Source organism: Anguilla anguilla, chromosome 9 (assembly GCF_013347855.1).
Source record: "Anguilla anguilla isolate fAngAng1 chromosome 9, fAngAng1.pri, whole genome shotgun sequence".
Lineage (NCBI taxonomy): Eukaryota > Metazoa > Chordata > Actinopteri > Anguilliformes > Anguillidae > Anguilla > Anguilla anguilla.
The window spans coordinates 2,567,817-2,581,807 of NC_049209.1; the positions used below are offsets into that span (position 1 = coordinate 2,567,817).

Genomic DNA, 13,991 nt, shown 5'->3' on the forward strand with positions numbered 1-13,991 from the left:
TGTGTCAGGTCTCTGTCACCTTCACAACGTGCACCATCGACGGAAGGCACCCGACAGGATGTGACCTCACACATGTAAATGTAAAAACTTTAACTGGGCGTGAAGCCAGCCCCCACAATGTCCTGCAGCAGAAAAATCTGATCTGCCTTCACACCACAGTATTTAAAGCCACATCTCCACCCGCCAGATTTCTCTTCACAGGTCAGCTTTACCAGATGTACCTGGGCCATTGAGGTCAAAGGTTATTTACCCGGAGCCTTAGAGAGTCGAGCGAAAGAAGCCATGTTTGTCCAGGGTAAGATACCCGCGTCAGAAATATATTTACTGATGCTCACTCCTAGTTACATAGCATAGTCTCTCTTTCCTCTTGAGAAACAGGTGAGACTCCCTAAGGTGTGATGTCATACTAGCTCCAGTTAGAACAAGCAAACAAAGCAAAGTCAGAATGAAGCTTTAGACCCTTTTCCTCCTCCTGCAGAAAACATGGGAAGCAAAAAAAATAAAAAAAATAAAAAATGTAAATGAGGTCACAGTTTCGTACCTGCTCATGTTGCTAAATAAACACTTGGCCAAATTTGAATTAACTTCTTTTTTTTTTAAACTGGATTTTGTGTTAGGATTCTGCGGAGACTACATTCTGCATCCCTGAGGCAGGACAGCTCAAGCCAATGTGAAATCAAACAAAGTTCTCACACCTCGTTCTGCAACCAGGTGCGACACAAGACAGGTGAAAGGCCATCAAACGAATCCCAGCTGAGAAAGTGCCCTCATCCTTACGCCACAGAAAACTAAACTTTTAGCTTGAATCAAAAGAAGACGAGTATCCGCCCACTGGAAAAGTTGCTGGACCAGCTCCACGTTCAGACTGTGAGAAAATTATATTTGGAGTTAAGGACTGGAAATCAAGTCCTTGCTGCAGGAACCAGAAGCCTGTGAACATTTTTCTTTCCTGACTTAAGAAGTTTCTTTTTCTCAGTCCAGATGAATACAGCAAAGAGCATCATTTCTGCTCTGCTGAGTGGTGCCACTACAAGATGTTACTGCCAATTACAAATTTGTCCATTATATCAGTTCTTGACCAATAGGACCGCAAAAAAATTTTTTACTATCCTTTAGAATACATTTCCCAAGTAGTTGAGTGCAATGTAAATAAATAAATATATCTGAAAGAGCCAATCAGCAGTGTTTCTTCCTCAGACATATGAGAATACAGTATATTAACTGTATACAGTTAAAAGGATCTACAACAAGCACCTCCACAAGTCACGGATGAAGCCCATATCAAAACAGAAAGAGAAGACCTTTTTAATCCCAGTGGTCAACTGAACCAGACGGTGTGATCCATTATCACCTTGGCCTCCATATGCAAAATCCACAGTGTGCATCAAAACTACAGTGTGTGGCAGCCAAATCCACACAGTGTGCATCAAAACTACAGTGCGGCAGCCAAATCCACACAGTGTGCATCAAAACTACAGTGTGTGGCAGCCAAATCCACACAGTGTGCATCAAAACTACAGTGTGGCAGCCAAATCCACACAGTGTGCATCAAAACTACAGTGTGGCAGTCAAACCCACACAGCATGCATCAAAACTACGGTTTGTGTCCTGGTTGGGCACTCTCACCACAAGGAGGGGGGGGGGGGTGATTTTTGGCACGGGGAAGTTGGTTGCAGTGTAGTTTCCGGAGCGTCCCCCGACTGCCCCGACCCGAGCGTTCGCGATCGATGCGCTGGCCCCGCCCACGCCAAGGGCACGGGGCTGAATAGCGCGGCGGGATTTGGAGCGCCATTATGACACCTTCGCCCACGCACCTCCGGCCGGCCATTATGCCCGTCGTCCTCTTCACATCAATTAAAGCCGTCCGTTTGCTCGCCGCGCTGGCTGCTAATGAAGGGCTCCCCGATTCTCCGCTCTTTAATCTCCCGTAGATGTTTCTATTGACGGGAGTATTGATTTGATGTCCAGTTTTCCCCCCTTTCATCTCCTGGAACTCAAAGCACTATAAAGCACAGCTCTCCCTCTCTCTCTCTCTTTCCCTTTCCCTCTCCCTCTCTGTGTCTCACTCTCTTTTTTTGAGTTGTTGAGCAGACAGTGCCATGTAAGATCTCGCCGCCTGGTGTGAGCTTGTACTGGCATCTCAGCTTTTGTGATCAATGCGCTCCTCTGAAGACAAACAAGTCCATCAGCGAGCCAAGCAGACGGGGTGCCAACTACCTGTGCCATCATGGCATAGGGCGCGTTACTCAACGTGCAGAACCAACAGGCCAGATAGTCACGCCGCAACAGAAGAAACTTCATTTTAGAGCTGGTGAATTCCTAAGAAGCAGTGCAATCTTTATATTGAATAATACAAATGAACAGAAATGAATGCAATCTCTGGGATCACTGATATGAGGCACATCCTGCAGCTTAATGACCAAAATTTTCTTCTGATTTTTCAGAAGGGTCTCAGACACAGTTGCAGCTAATAAAGGAAGATGTGCGACACAAAGATGGGGAGGGAAGGGGAGAGAGAGAGAGAAGGAAAAAGAGAAAGGGACAGAAAGCGAAAGTGTGTGTGTGTGTGTGTGAGAGAGAGAGAGAGAGCAGGTAGTTTGGTGAGGCAGGGCTGCAGTTGGTGAGGTCACATCCTGTGTTTCTCTGAGCGTGCCCGGTTCAGTCTCTCGTGGGGTTGGGGTGGGTGGGGGTTGGGTTTAGGGGTGGGAGGGGTGGACTCATTGTCTATGGGGCCTCTCTACACCTTAGCGCAGAGCGAGCCAGCGACGCAGGCCCGACCACAGACCCACACAGGTCCCTCCGAGACCCGGACGCCCGGCCATGAGGAGACCAGGCTACGAGAGCCGCGACAAGTGCCACGAGAACTTCCCCCGTTCGGAGAAAAGAGCGCTTCCTTCCCTTAATGTCTCAGAGAGAGAGAGAGAGAGAGAGAGGCTGTCAGTGGTTTGGAGATGACGCCAAGTTCTCAGACATAGGGAGGCGTTGAGCAATCGATCATCTGTACAAACAAGATCTTCAAGCCCTTTTTACCATAGAATTTCCACCTCAAACATAAAAAGTGCCAGGGGGAAAAGAATATAAAAATCTCCCCCCTCCACCTAAAATAGCCCCGTGAGACAGACCGGGGCTCCGCCACGACACCAGATTGCAGCTGGATGTGACCCTGCCGCTCACGCCACCCCCCAACCCCCGAAAAACAATAGGCCCGTATTTGTCTTGCGGTGTGGGGAGTTGTTTTGGGTTATTTGTAATGTAAATATGCGGGCGCTGGTGCGAGCTCCACCTCCTGCGGGCCCTCAGCTGCAGTCCTGGAGGACTGGGGGGTTCCTGCTGGATCCGTTATGACAGTTTCCCCGGCCTCCCCGCCTGCCAGAGACCTGCTCCCTGGAGCCCAGACGCTAACGAAGAGCAGGCCCCCGGACCCCGCGACCACAGCGCTACTTCAGATGCCGCTGATAAGCCCCTCTTCCAATTCCTACGCCAGGTGGGGGGAAAAAAAAAAAAAAAAAAGAAAGAAAAACCCCGTTCTACCACGGAGCTACTCCTTTTACGCGGCCTTTCGTGTTGCCGTGGGCAACCCCTCGCTGGAGCAGGCCTGGCCATGGACACCTAAACATGGCGCACGGGCTGCCGTCCCGCCAAAATAGCACTAGTCCTACCAACAGAAATGTGAGGCGGGAGGGGGAGGGCTACATTCAACGATTTGCACTTGAAGATTGTCGGTTAAGATGAGGTTGGAGATACAAAGAGCAAAATGGCGGTATGGCACTGATGAAGGCCACATGTCGTAGCGTTTATGGCGCCTTTTTACTCTCGTCTTCCCCGAGAAGCACGGACTCAATTCTTTATTACCGTAGTTTTCTCTCCAGCGTTTTTTTTTTTTTTTTAACCCAAAGCCAAACTGCTGACAGAAGACTGCAATCCATATGCATTCAGAAGACAAGTAAAAAAATTAAAAAGAAAAAAAAAAGATAAAGATTTCACACCGTTCCCTCCGAAAGTACTGTACACGCTGGCCCCTGTGCATTGAATGCAGGTCAGTTGGGGCTGCTGTTATTGTTGTGTGTGAAAAAAGAGGGAAGTTGCTTTTAACTCGAGAGCTGGAGAGTTTCCATGCGGCTGTGGCGATGGTGGCGGCCGCCGCTGTTGCTGCTGCACCTCTGCTGTGTTCAGAGACCTCTGCAGCTCAGGTGTTGGCTGGCTCTTCGTTTTTCCACGGTAAACCGCAGGGGGTTTAACCTCACAACTGTACTCAGAGAGCAAACAGTCTACTGCGAGCTGCAGAGACGCCCCAAACCCCCCCACCCCCACCCCCACCCCGCCAAACACTGAAACACACCCCCCCCTACACACACACACCCTGCTTATCTACCCATCTTCCCCTGCTCCAAGCTCCATTTTATTTTAAAAGCAACGACGTTAATACATAACGTCTGCCAGGTCCCCTCTGGCAGGTAGAGGTAGAGGGTATCAAAGGCAAGAGTTTCCACCAAAATGACACTGGAGCGTTTAGTGACACAGGTAGAGGAGAAAAGCTTCACCGCCACGCTTCGTCACTGTGCTCTCTGTGGTCACAAACAAACACCCTGAGCAGCAGCACCCTCTAACCAGACCAAATGCTGCACAGCTTATAGAGAGAGGGCCACGGGAAAACAAAAGCCTTTTCAAACCCAGAAGGCCTAAACCGGTTTTGAAATGTGGCAATTTTGACTGGACGGTTTTGATCAGCTTTGCTGCTTTGGAAGCGAATCTCCCTTTCATGCAAAAAAAAAAAAACAAAACTGGGATATCTGACATCCAACAGCGATGACCACGAATGCGTTGACAATGCTGATCGGAGAAAGATGTACTCACACCATGCTTTTGATTCTCTCAGGATCTCTGTGATGCTCCAAGACTCTGCATTACAAAGATTATAGGCAAGACTACATTACAAAGATTATAGGCAAGACTACATTAGCCCTTTTTTCCACTGCAGGGCCGAACGGTTCTGAGCACGGAGAGGAACGGTTCCAATGGTGTTTTCACCTGGAAACGGTTTGGCGCGGAACGATTACAAACCATGCCCAGCATGATATTTTCAGCACGGTTAGACAACCATGCTCAGTGCAGCAGAACCGTTCGGGTGGGCAGGCTTAATGACGTATTCACTGATTGGTTTCACATGACGTCAGGTTTGTGACTCCGCATACGGTCTCTTCACGTCCTCTTCCATAAGCTAGGTCAGTGGAGAAGCCAATATAAATAAAAATGCCAATCAAAAATCGTATTCCGTTATAGCAACAAGATAAACCCGACAATAGCCATAAGATATACAGCAGTGAAAACGCTGCTAACTGAAAAACGAAATAAACGGGACAAAGTTTTAAAAAATGATAGGCTGCCATGTCATTCTACAGTCTATCTGGGACTAAATATTGAATAAATAGGCTACATAACCTTACCATTGGTTTTAAGCGTAGAGATGTCCCTTTTGAGACCGAGTAGTCATATATTGTCTTGGACAATCCGTTTATGAAATATATTTCGCGCATGTTTGATGCCTGGGTACATTCAAAATAGCTGTGCATAATACCACACATATCATTTACGGCGTTGTTGCCGTTTTTAGTACTGTCTGGCTTGATTGACAATTCATTTATTCAGTAGGTGAGAGTATAAGCTTTCTAACGATGAATAACATGTCTAATTTTGCTTTTGGAATAGCGTTTTATAGGTCAGCGTAACCGAAAATTTTCTTATCATCACATTCACTTACGCATTAAGACTCTGCACCTAACGAAAAGTTGTTAACGATTTTTCGTAATTTCTTGGAAAATACTATTATTATCGAGGACTTCTGGGCATAGCTAAGCCGTATATTTGCTGATAGACCCATCTGACATCGTTTTCTGGAGCAAAACAGAAGCGGATTGAACTTGTTGATTTACTGTCTCTGTCTGAACACAGATAAAATTTCATCATTGCTATGTAAGCATTACTGCTCAAAATATTTCGGTTATACACGTTATTTTTGGATTGAGAGTCTTTAAATAGTTTAGTGGTATTATATAATGTGGATATTTCACACTGTAATGTAAGCGTTAGTTAGTTTTTTGAATGCATGCAACAGCGATGGTCAGTGGAGGATACACTAAAAAGAATAACCAAAAACAGACCAAAATACACAGAATCCTCATCCGTTTCGTCAGCCAACGAAACATAACATAACAAAAACAAAACAGTATGGGGAGCGACGACAACAACTGGTGCATATTACATTCACAACGGGACGCCGCCGCTGATCCACCGCGTCACTTGCTGTCCTCACTAGATACTTCCTAGTCCTGGTTTTAGCAGCCTTAGTGAACATACCATGACGTGCATCCCCTGAAATGGGACTGTTTAATCGATTAATGACAAGGGACAAGATCTAATCTCGATTGCAGTTTTACTTTTCATGGAGACCAGGTTGTGTCCTTTCTTCACACATTGGTTTCAGAAGGAAAGTCTGTGACATCTGACATCTGTGAGAGATACTTAGAAGAGCTGTCCACTCTGACATTGTTTAAAATCAATAGAACAGTGAACACCTCGGCTGGTGTTTTCTAGCAGGATATACGGCTGGAGAAAGGTTAAGATCTGTTGGGAAGCTGGTGGCTGTTTAGAGGGCCATGTAAGTGTCAGGATGGGAAAGTTTTTTTTTTTTTTTTTTTGGCGGTTTCAATGATTGTTTGATGGTTAAGATTTGCTGTTAAGGCGTTTTTTTTTTTTTTTTTTTTTTTTTTTTGTTTGGTTGTTTGGAGGGTTGTGAAATGTGATGATCTGTTCCTAAGATAAAAGTAGTGTTATGTAGTTGTAGTTTTTTTTTTTTTTTTTTTTTTTTTTTTTTAAAGATTGTGCAGCGCGTAAGGTGTGCGGTTAAGGTGTTTCTGAAGGGTGTTGAAACGGTGCAAGCGGGGTCGTGAAGGCGTCCTGGCTGAACAGCACCGGAATGGTTAAGCCAAAGGGTGCAGCGCAGGGTGCTTCTGGCTGTTTGAAGTTGGTGGTGGTTACCAGGTGCGCGCGCGGTTACTGGCTTGATTGTTTACTGCAGGCTCTCTTCCGCTAGCACCGCGAGCCGCTCAGTTTGTTTACTTCACTCTCCACAAATCAGATAAGGCGTGACAGAGGTACGAGTCGCTGGGCTCTCTCCCTCCTGTTGTCTACAGCAAGAGATCTGCGAGCCTCCGAAATGCCTGTCTGTTTGTTTATGTGTGCTTGTGTGTGTGTGTGTGTTTGTGTGTATGCCTGTGCGTGTGCACATGGGCACACATGCATATGTGTGTGTCTGTGTGTGTGTTGTGTGCATTTATGTTTGTTTGCGCGCGCATGGATTAATTTTTTTTCAAACGAAAGAAAAAAAACTGCACGAGTCCATCATTAATTCACAACACTGGCGAGGTTTACTTAAACTGAACTGGCCAATCTCCTTTGGAGGGGAAAACTCTATCCGCCTTAGGAGGGTCATAAGGGGAGTAGCCACTTGCATACCTAGCAGGTGACTTTCTCCGTGGTTATTATTATTTTGTCACCCATGGCATAGAACCTGTAATATTTCCAAGTGGCACTCCTGAGGTGCAGTGTTTCTAGGCTCCTCCCCTTGGTGTGTACAGCCTGCAGGCTACGCGGATAGCATGAGCCACAGGTGAACTTTATTTAGGCTACCTAGCGGTATTCCCCCCAGACAAAACAATAACATGGCTAATGTTGTTAATCGGTGTCTCTGATACTGAGCGCTACTGTGGCAGCAGAACACAACTGGGCTCCTTATTTCTCCCCGGCAACAGGATTCAAACCCTTAATTGCATACTCAAAATCTTTTAATTTAAGTTTCGATGATCGAACGAAAAACTGGCAGCCTTAATATGTGTGTGTGCGTGCATGCACATCAGTGTGTGTGTGTATGAGAGAGTGTGTGTATGTGTGTGAGCGTTTGTGTGTGTGAGTGTGTGTGCATCAGTATGTGAGTACGTGTGTGGTTGAATCTGTGTGTGCATGTGTATGTATGTGTCCATTAATGCACACCTTACAGCAGTGATAATTCACCAAACACATACAAGCCATTCACCTTAACAGAAATACTAGAGAATGCTACAGAGTCCAGCTTCTGGTTGCAGAGCAATCTGCTTTGCCTTCTTGTGTTAACATAAGATAGAAAAGCGCATTTAGATGGAAGACGTAAGGGACCTAGAAAAGCGTGTAAATGTGTTCTTCTGCTCAGTGTTAAAAAACCCCGTTCAACAACCTGAAGAACGTCAGTGTTGTGCTTGGCCATTTTCTACATATGTGCAAAGATTAGTGGAGGAATCCGTTTCACTTCAAAAGGCTGCAGTGGGTTATTATGGTAACGACCAGCATGAAGTACTAAAGTACTACATATAATAACATACCAGGAGTGGCTGAAACCAATTTGAGGACAAGGCCTTAAGTCTGTGGACCCAACTGGCTTTTAAAGCGATGCTTCTTGGAAACGTGACTAGCACAGCAGCACACGCCATCGCACTCGCCTGACTAAAGAGCAACGAGTCACAAGAACAACACCAAACAAGCCCCGACATAAAACGGGGGGGGGGGGGTGAAGGGGGTGGGCGTGGGTGTACGGTCGCCATCCTCCGCCGCCCCCCCCCCCCCCCCCCCCCCCCTCCCCACACTTTGCCAAAACCCTTTGTTCTAACTCAGCCATTCAAAACCGACCGTCCCATCTGATTCAGATGAAATGGTAGAACGCGCACGACTTTCATGCGAACGGTTTACAACCCTAATGTCATTTTTGAAGTTTTCTTTCTGTGCCCAGCTTTCCTCCCCTTGATCGTTTGATATCTACAAAGACCTTGTTCTCAATCCCATAAGTGAAGCTCTATTTTTAGCACTGAAATGGCTTCCAGTTGGCTCCGGACGATCATAGGGGAACAAAACCTCACTGGAAACCGCATTCCATAACATTTAAAAGAGTACGAGCGGTTTGGTAAAAAAGAAAAAAAAAAAAAAAAACTGGGATGCCTCATTTAAAACCAGTGGATTTCTTTTTTTTACATATCCACAGAGGCAAAGTGCTTTACCATCTTCTTGAAGGCAAACGAGCTCTAGAACTATGACAGCTAACTATCCCTGTCGCCCTTAAGAACTGAAGAGACCACCACACCTGCTGCGCCAACTCCAACAGGAAGGATGAAAGCAGGGCTTATCAGGAGAGAGCCCAGAGAACGTCCTCCATAAAAGCTACATCTGGGAAAATGATTCATCTGGGCTCGGCTCGTTTCCCTGAGAGGAAGCTCATTAACAAGCTCTACTTTTATGCCTTCTGCCCCCACTCTCACCTGCTTCTATTATTTTATTTGCTTTTCCATTTTCATTACAGGAAACGCATCATTAGCAAGTTCAAGGATGAGAGAAAGTTTAAGGAAAGAGGAAACATTACATAAGGTTCTGCTTTTACGAAGTCCAAGAACAAAGCTTCAGGGCCCAAAAAGAAAGAAAGACAAAACAATGATGTGCAGCACTGTTTACTGAACATCAGAAAGATGGCTGGCTTCTGTTAATACATATTTTATAGGAAACTGTAATTGACCAGGAAATAACTGGATGTGCCACTGGGATAACGAAATCTTTAAAAGGTCTTTAACATATTTCTTAATATCAGTTTATGAAATGGAAAAATGTAGTTGCATTTTATTTTATAAAAATATGAAGACTAATTTAAATGGGTCTACAAAAATGGACTGAATTCCCCTTTGGAGCCAAGGATGGAAAGATGGAAAAATAAACAAATGAATTTATATCTAAATTTATATCTGATTGGGGGGGGAATCAGACTCAACATATTTAAAGTCAGAAAACAGCAGACATGTTTGCTTGATGTGGGAATGTCGAGCACGTCACTGCCTCCATCATTTCCCTCAAGACTAGCCGGGCTACTTCTCAAAACGTTCAATGTCCACTTCTCTGAACTGCGGTTAAAAAAAAAAAGAAATAGAAAGGTTTTCTCCCATTTCAGAACTAAAACCCACCTCGAGAAAAAAAAAAAAAACACAACAAAAAGATATCCTTTGAAAAGTAAAATTTTTGCGATCCCACGGGTCGCACGGACCGAAAAAGGGAAATACGGACCGTCCTTGGCTTTGTGTTCCACTTCTGTTCTCTCAGAGGAACACGTACTCCCCACCTAACGCAGCGCACGTGCGCTCGCACACCAGATGAAGATCGGTCGCAGCGCGCGCGCTAAACACATTTTGACAAGACGCACCGTGATGCCAGACATGCTGCTTCGCCATTCCCCGTCCGACATGCAGGCTACCGCGTCAAAAAAATAAACTCTCAAATAAAAACACTTGCAGGATCGACACGGCCTTGAATGTTCCGTCTCCCTTACTCCCTTATGAAGGGGGGGGGGGGGGGGTCTCCATTAAACGCACTGAGCGCATTCGCCCCACGGGGTTCTGGGTTGTGGGGCGGACCTGGGACATGCGAAGGCTTGTCGCGCAGAGCTCTGGGCTGAACTTCCTTTCCACTGGGGTCAGCCCCCCCCCCCCCCCCCCACTGCCGCCCCCCCCCCCCCCCCGGAATTAGGGAGAGCCCAGACCTGGTGGAGCCAAGCCTGGCCACATAGGGCAGGAACACGTGGGTGTGATCACAACAGCCTAATCCCCCCGCATCTGATACCCATCTAACAGCAGGGCCTGTAACGTCAGCCTACCCACCGAGAGCTCCATCGCAGCTGGGACAGCCCCTAATGCTGCTCTGTAGGTTTAGTACCTACACCCAGGCCTAGCTCTGTGGGTTTAGTACATACAGCCAGGCCTAGCTCTGTGGGTTTAGTACATACAGCCAGGCCCAGCTCTGTAGGTTTAGTACCTACACCCAGGCCTAGCTCTGTAGGTTTAGTACCTACACCCAGGCCCAGCTCTGTGGGTTTAGTACATACAGCCAGGCCCAGCTCTTTGGGTTTAGTACGTACAGCCAGGCCCAGCTCTGTGGGTTTAGTACCTACAGCCAGGCCTAGCTCTGTGGGTTTAGTACATACAGCCAGGCCCTGCTCTGTGGGTTTAGTATCTACAGCCAGGCCTAGCTCTGTGGGTTTAGTATCTACAGCCAGGCCTAGCTCTGTGGGTTTAGTACGTACAGCCAGGCCCAGCTCTGTGGGTTTAGTACGTACAGCCAGGCCTAGCTCTGTGGGTTTAGTACGTACAGCCAGGCCTAGCTCTGTGGGTTTAGTACGTACAGCCAGGCCCAGCTCTTTGGGTTTAGTACCTACAGCCAGGCCTAGCTCTGTGGGTTTAGTACCCACAGCCAGGCCTAGCTCTGTGGGTTTAGTACATACAGCCAGGCCCACCTCTGTGGGTTTAGTACGTACAGTCAGGCCCATCTCTAACTCAGGAGCAGAAGTTGGGCTCAGATGAACAAACGAGAGTGTGTAGAAACTCCAATAATGCTATTTATATTCAAGCGGACAGGAAATAGAAGCACATATTCTCACGGGATCAAAATAGACAGTTTCGCTACAGTGACATCAACATAATTATCACACACTTATTAGACTGAGTTGTGGCATTTATTTTACAGATATACCTTGGACAGTATTCAACCAAGGGGGTTGTTTATCTATGACTTAAAAAAAAAAAAAAAAAGGATATGATCTCTATCTAACGACAGATGGTGCGCGGTGCTAAAACGCTACTGCTTTATCAGATTACACACCCCTGTAGCAGATCTCTCACATCGCACCCCAGGGACTGAGATCGGGCAGTGCTGTAAATCTGCAACCGTACCGCCAACCGAATCCCGAGCTTACACTGTTCACCGTGACCGCGTAAAACGGCGAAGGCGCGCAAAAGGCAGCTAGGACCGGCGCGGTATCGTAGCGAGCGGTACATCACTGGAACCGGACCGGCGCCGCATCGTAGCGAGCGGTACATCACTGGAACCGGACCGGTGCGGTATCATAGCGAGCGGTACATCACTGGAACCGGACCGGCGCGGTATCGTAGCGAGCGGTACATCACTGGAACCGGACCGGCGCCGTATCGTAGCGAGCGGTACATCACTGGAACCGGACCGGCGCCGTATTGTAGCGAGCGGTACATCACTGGAACCGGACCGGCGCCGTATCGTAGCGAGCGATACATCACTGGAACCGGACCGGCGCGGTATCGTAGCGAGCGGTACATCCCTGGAACCGGACCGGCGCGGTATCGTAGCGAGCGATACATCACTGGAACCGGACCGGCGCCGTATCGTAGCGAGCGATACATCACTGGAACCGGACCGGCGCCGCATCGTAGCGAGCGGTACATCACTGGAACCGGACCGGTGCGGTATCATAGCGAGCGGTACATCACTGGAACCGGACCGGCGCGGTATCGTAGCGAGCGGTACATCACTGGAACCGGACCGGCGCCGTATCGTAGCGAGCGGTACATCACTGGAACCGGACCGGCGCCGTATTGTAGCGAGCGGTACATCACTGGAACCGGACCGGCGCCGTATCGTAGCGAGCGATACATCACTGGAACCGGACCGGCGCGGTATCGTAGCGAGCGGTACATCCCTGGAACCGGACCGGCGCGGTATCGTAGCGAGCGATACATCACTGGAACCGGACCGGCGCCGTATCGTAGCGAGCGATACATCACTGGAACCGGACCGGCGCGGTATCGTAGCGAGCGATACATCACTGGAACCGGACCGGCGCCGCATCGTAGCGAGCGGTACATCACTGGAACCGGACCGGCGCGTGTTGCATGTCCGCACGTGGCAGACTTCGTCAGATCACTCTCCAGCGATTTTTAGCGGTTAAAATGATCCGCCTGCCAGGCAGGTTCCCTCAGACCACCAGCGGGACAGACGCATTTATCCGCACGTTTTGCTTTCACAGATGACCAAAAAAAAAAAAAAAACTGACAGATATATTTTAGATATGCAAGTCTTTGAAGTCTGCCGAGGACTCACGGGGGCATTTAAAATCAGTTAGAGAAGGGGGGGGGATAATAAATCAAAGGTGACCAGTGCTAAAAGTGTGATGCTGAGCGCTGAAGGGTAACTCTAAAATGACGGTAATTACTTAAGCAGAAAAAATGAGGCTCCATCCACGCAAAACAGAAAAGTTCTACCTAGCAGGCCTGCCCAAACCAGAGACCAAAAAGATGGAAGTGTCACTGCTCTGAGCACACATGGTAAACGTGTACCAGAGATCCCAGATGCACACAAGAGCAAACAGGTCATAAAAAATCCTTGAGATAAAAGGAGAGATGTTCGTCTCTGATGGAGGAGAGGGAGTCATTCGCACAACATTCTACGTTCCCAGTAAACGCTGGCAACACACGTTACAGCACACCACACCTTCCAGAGCGAGGCTGGCGCTTACAAATGGAAGGCTCCACGGTGCTCCCATTTTTAGGAGCATTTGCTCCTGAAATTCGACGTGCTCTAACTGGAAAAAAAAAAAAAAAAACATGTAGGATAAGTACATTTTTCTAATTATGAGCGCATGTGCTCCTTGGGAAAAAAATGAATAAATAATTCAGCGTAGATCCCTGAAAACGCTCGGCTCAGAAAATAACACTAATTTAAATCCCAGATCTGCAACGGCTTCAGGGTCGAACCACATGCTCACCTTCACCAAACACACTCCTCAAATCTTCCACGAAAGAGGCTTGTTTTTGTCATTCTGGAACCAGGGCGACCGCAAACAGAATCACCCTCACACCAGGGTGAAAGTCACACCTCGGGTGACCCCCTCCTCCCCCTAACCTCTCCAGGCCCCCCCCAGGGGGGTCGGGCTGCTGTGGTCTTGCGCCACCGTTCACCAAATGGAGGACAAGTCAGACGGAGGCGCGTGAGAACGCGACAGCTGTGCGCCCAGCCGTTACTTTACCCAGCAGCCCCAGCGCCTGTCACATCTGCGCTGCAGGCGCCCTCTTTTTGGGGGGGGGGGGAGGGAGGGGGGTGTGAAAAAACTCACCCACTGTAAAGGG

General features: G+C 47.9%; 1 protein-coding gene across 16 annotated transcripts in view; it reads right to left on the reverse strand.

Moving 5' to 3' along the window:
- Positions 1-13,991, reverse strand: part of tcf7 (transcription factor 7) — a 52,798-nt gene that overhangs the window by 29,100 nt on the left and 9,707 nt on the right. The gene's annotated exons all lie outside the window — the stretch shown is intronic.